The sequence below is a fragment of the Temnothorax longispinosus genome, unplaced genomic scaffold (genome assembly GCF_030848805.1).
Source record: "Temnothorax longispinosus isolate EJ_2023e unplaced genomic scaffold, Tlon_JGU_v1 HiC_scaffold_687, whole genome shotgun sequence".
In the NCBI taxonomy this organism is placed as follows: Eukaryota; Metazoa; Arthropoda; class Insecta; order Hymenoptera; family Formicidae; genus Temnothorax; species Temnothorax longispinosus.
Window position 1 is genome coordinate 1 of NW_027270547.1, and position 5,237 is coordinate 5,237.

At 27.1% G+C, this 5,237-nt stretch overlaps 1 long non-coding RNA gene and 1 pseudogene across 1 annotated transcript; one reads left to right on the forward strand and one right to left on the reverse strand.

The window, feature by feature from the left end:
• Nucleotides 1–124: 124 nt before the first annotated feature.
• On the reverse strand, nucleotides 125–1,434 carry LOC139824926 (uncharacterized). Its single transcript, XR_011735354.1, has 2 exons — nucleotides 987–1,434; nucleotides 125–862 (listed from the first exon to the last, which is right to left on the reverse strand). It is a non-coding gene; the product is annotated as an uncharacterized lncRNA (long non-coding RNA).
• A 1,018-nt stretch (nucleotides 1,435–2,452) lies between these two features.
• LOC139824925 (putative nuclease HARBI1) lies at nucleotides 2,453–4,334 on the forward strand (annotated as a pseudogene).
• Nucleotides 4,335–5,237: the final 903 nt, after the last annotated feature.

Below are 5,237 nucleotides of genomic sequence, written 5' to 3' on the forward strand. Positions count from 1 at the left end.
AGAACGTAAATAGCTACGTCTTTTTAAAACAACTAAATATTTCATGTATTTACGTGACAAGGATTATCCATTTCACAAAATCATTTATTTGACATAAACATAAATAATGTTTAATCAACCAAACTTATTATCTGTAGAATTTATTTCATCTAACATTGTCATGCACTTATTTCAATTGATTATAATTTCATTACATAAGGTTTATGATTAGTTGAATTAAATAATTTAAGTGTGTATTGATACACTGAGAAAAAATGTTAATTTGACTAAACTCGTTAATGGAAATTCTTTATTTTAAAAGCCTGTTGGATAACATATGTACTATTATGTACTATTTCTGTATATTGCATTTTATAGAGTGTTTCCAAACTTATGGAGGGTAGTGTATATAAATAAATAATAATAATAAATAAATGTTTAAGACATTTTTTATGAAGCATTGATATTGTTTAAATGAAACAATATTATTAATATTTCTTTGAATCAACGATTTTTTTTCTCAGTGTACATTAGAAGTGGGCACATCCCAAACTTTCAACATTTACATTTAAAAATCTGAAAGCAATCTGACCATGTCAATATGTACTTTAAAGAAAACTTTTGAACATGTTAAGGTATTTTCTTTCATTATTTCTTTAATAACATTTATAACATCTATAAATTATAAATGTGCCCACATTTTTAAAATGCTCAAATGGTTTAAGTTTTACCGCTTTTCGTCGATGGGCTAAAATTGAGGAAGATGCTATCACTTGTTGTTTTTCATCATGGGATGTATTGTCGGGTTCATCATGAATCATATCTGCAGGCAATGCAGGCCAACTAATTCTCTTATTGGTATCGTTTAATTCTTCAACACTTCCTAGAAAATATGGATATAATCGAGACAGTATATATGTATTAACTCATAATAAGTGTTATAGAATAATTATCATTGCATTGTTTTAAAAAATAATTTATGTTAATAGTTAGTTTATAAGTCTTACCTGCAAGCCTGCCAATCCAGGCATAGTATCTTTGTTCTTTTCCTTCTTTATCGTTCGTTGCTGTTTTTACAGTATATAAAACATTGGCGTTGAAGTCTTTGTAGTCTTTGGGAAAGAACTGGTTACCATCTTTAGTTTTAATTTTACGAACTGAAACATCTTTAACATCGCCATTCTGATATTTAACCTTGGCATACCACTTTTTAAAATCCGCGGGAGCCATTATTTGATTGTTATACTAAAATTTAGAACACATGTGTTATATTAAGAAAATTAAAAAAATTATAATTAGTATAGAAGAAGACTGGAAATCGTACTTGGTTTATGTCGGAAGAAGAAAAATAAAGATAACTATTTATGATAAATATTAAAAATTAATTTTTCTCATTTACAAATATATTTTACTGAATCTATAAGAATAAAATTAGAAAAATCCTTTATATATCAAATTATACAAGTTGTAAACAATTCATAAAAATTTTTAATTATTTCAATTTTGTATTACGCAAGCCTTTAAATAAAAAAGAAGTTTTTAATATTTAAAATTTACTTAAAAGTTACTTAAAAATACATTTATAAAATACAAAGTTTAATAGCAGTTACTATAAAATGCTAAAATAGCTTACAAAATATTTCTGTATAGTCAATTGAAACTTAAGGCAAATAAGAGTAAAACACCGATTTTTAGCGAATAATAAATAATACAAAATTTTATAACTTACAACAAAATACAATATACTGTTTTGTGTCTCAAGTCTTATATATATATAATAGTATGTATATTAGAGAAAAGGGTAATTTTGAATTTTGATTGCTCGAACGATTCGGAAGGCTCGAAATAAAAAAAAAAAAAAATTGTGCCAAAGGGCAGCTTACTATCTCAATTTTAACACGTGCCGCAGAGCACTTGAATTTTCCTATTAAAATTAAATAGCAAATAATTTTAGTATGAATGCAATATAACAATCGGAAAATTTTGAAACTTGGCAATTCTCTTACTTATAGTTGTACCTATCTTCTGAAATTTTTCTAGATTTTTTATCTACATATTTCAGATTGCTAGTAGTCGATGAAAATAATTTAATTTTTAATTTTTTATGCAAATAGCAAATGATTTTAGTATGAATGCAATAGCAATCGGAAAAATTTGAAACTTTGCAATTCTCTTACTTATAGTTGTACCTATCTTCTGAAATTTTTATAGATTTTTAGCTACTTATTTCAGGTTGCTAGCGGTCGATGAAAATAATTTTATTTTTAATTTTTTAAGCAAATAGCAAATGATTTTAGCATGAATGCATAGCGATCGGAAAAATTTGAAACTTGGCAATTCTTTTACCTATAGTTGTACCTATTTTCTGAAATTTTTATAGATATTTATCTACATATTTCAGTAATCTGTAAAGATCTTGTAATTTTAAATTTATTTTTTCTTAAGTAGTTTGTGCACTTTTATTGTATTTTATGATTGATATTTGCAGATATTGCCATTAACGCAATTGTTGAAATTGCAGAAGGTTTCGTCCAAAGAATACATAGAACATGCATAACTAATTACATTGAAAATATAGTGCCTATGTATACGGATAGAGAGTTTGTTATGCATTTTCGTTTGAAGAGAACACTTTTTATAAGTATGGTAGAGAAATTTAGCCATTGGCCATATTTTAGAAATTTAGGAGGTAAGTATTGATTTTTTTAAATTAGATATGTGTATACTAAAAATTTTTAACTTTATTTTGAATAAAGTTTGATCATATTTTATAGGACATGGAGGATTCAAAGTAGTTTCGGCTGAGAAACATATTCTCACTTTTTTGTGGTTTGCTGGCCATCAAGTGCTAGTTTCAGAGATGTTGCTGACAGATTCGATCTCTCTCTTAGTACCCTTGAATCTGATGTGTTACGTAGAGTCACACAATTTTTGTATGATATGAGGAATGAAGTTATTCGGTATCCTACTGAAGTAGAGAAGCAAAGAACGCAAAGATACTATCTCGAAAGTAAAGGTTTTCCTGGAGTAATTGGTAATAATGTGATTCTCTTCGATGATATTATATTTAATTTAAGCTCACAGTTTTGTAATTCAGTATGTGTAATCCAATTACATTAATTTATTTAGTGTATTTCTTTTTTGTTGTAGGATGTATTGACGGCTCACATATCCATATTGACAAACCTTCTGAAGATCCAGTGGCTTACATCAATAGAAAGCATTATTTTTCCGTACACATGCAAGGGACCGTTAATGAACAGAAGAAGTTCTTAGATGTATTCATTGGCTACCCTGGTTCAGTGCACGATGCAAGAGTATTTGCAAATTCCAGTTTGGCTGAAGATTTGCCAATACTTTGTGAAAGTATAAACTTATCACATTCATAATTTGCTGTATTTTTGTATATAAACCAACTAGCTTTGTATTTCTTATTCAATTCAGTTAAAATCGTAAACATCTTGTAGATATGGACTGGTAATTATCTATAATTTTGTATTTGAAAGTGTCCGGAGAAGATATTCACTGCCAGTATTATAAATTTGTAGTACATGTAAACTATAAATTTTCAACGCTGGCAGAGTGAATATCAAAACGCAGCCTTAGCATTAGCTGTTAATCTTAAATATACGTGCTTTTATTTCAGATGGAAGCATACTTCTTGGAGATGCTGCATACCCATGCCTTCTCCAATTAATTACTCCATATCGGGATAATGGACATTTGACACAGGCCCAAAGAAATTTTAATCGTATACATAGTCAGTGCAGAATTTCAGTTGAGCATGGATTTGGAATACTGAAACAACGTTTTAGACAGTTATATTTTCTCAAGCTGAGAAATATGCAATTCATCGTCAAATTTATCTTCGCTTGCTGCGTTCTTCACAATTTGGCTGACTTGGATGATTTGCAACACATGGAAGAACCTGAAGTCGACAATCATGCCGATATAAATGCGCAAGTATTGTTGCATAATGTCCCAGCAGCAGATAGAGATGAAGATCCAGATGATGATCGACATGGTCGCGATCTCAGAGATGAATTATGTAGACAATTGTTTCAACGACGATTTGAATAAGAGTATCCAAATAAATTTGTTTAAATATTTTCTTCTAAATTAATATTTAAATATTGTTTATTATTTTTTTTAAATATCGATATCGTGTCGTTAACATTGACATATCACATGCTGCATCGTATCAATCTGTGTCGTTCATTAAAAATATGTATGATGTACTTGACGTATAAAACTATCTCAAAGTGCTTTCAAATATTTATGTTGTTTTTTTTAGTTATAAAAATTAGGAAATATAATGTACAAAATGTAATAAACAAAATGTATAAATTATATTTTCAAGAATTGCAACACAGCAACGCGTTATTTAAATTTTAGATTGTAATTATAACGATTATAACATTAACGATTACACAAATATATTTCATTTATTAATAATTATGAATATTACAATTATATATCTTCTATTCAGCTCATTTTAATTAAAATAGATTAAAATTTGATATTAAATTTGATGAAATAAGTTCTCATGTAATATCATAAAAAGACAACAAATAAAACAATTTTATTAAAAATTTATCCATACATCAGTCTTTTATTGTCATATACGCCTATTTTTTCATACAAATAGAGAATATAACTGCATAATGTAAATGTATATTTTACTATTATATGATTTTTTTATCGATAATTATCAAAATCAAAAATGTTATCGAGAATTAACAAAAAAATAAATTGGACAAGAAATGACAGTTTTGATTTTCAATCATTAGCTTTGTACGCTTGACTGCAAGTAAATAATGCTGCTTTATTATGTAAAAAAAAACTCAATAAGTAATGCAGCTTTGCTCTGTTGCAGAGTTTGATACAGCTTTGTTACGCTGTTTATCAAAATAACAGAAAAGAAATAAATGAAAAAAACTGAAATAAACTTTAATAAACTAAAAATTATTTAAACTTGAAATAAAAATTTTAATACAATTAACAAAATTATATAAACTTTAAATACATATAACTACATACGTATATGTGAAGCGTTCATAAAGTTTGTAACTTTCTCAATAAAGAAAAGAATGAAGTCGATTGAAAGTGTGCACATTTATTAGCCTTTATTTACCTATGAATCCTGTAGTTACACATTTTTCCCAGTGATGCAAGATCTGTCAGATATAATTATTGTAAAAACCAACACATTTTTGTTTTTCAACAAAATTAAATTAAACTTAATAAACTGTTATAAT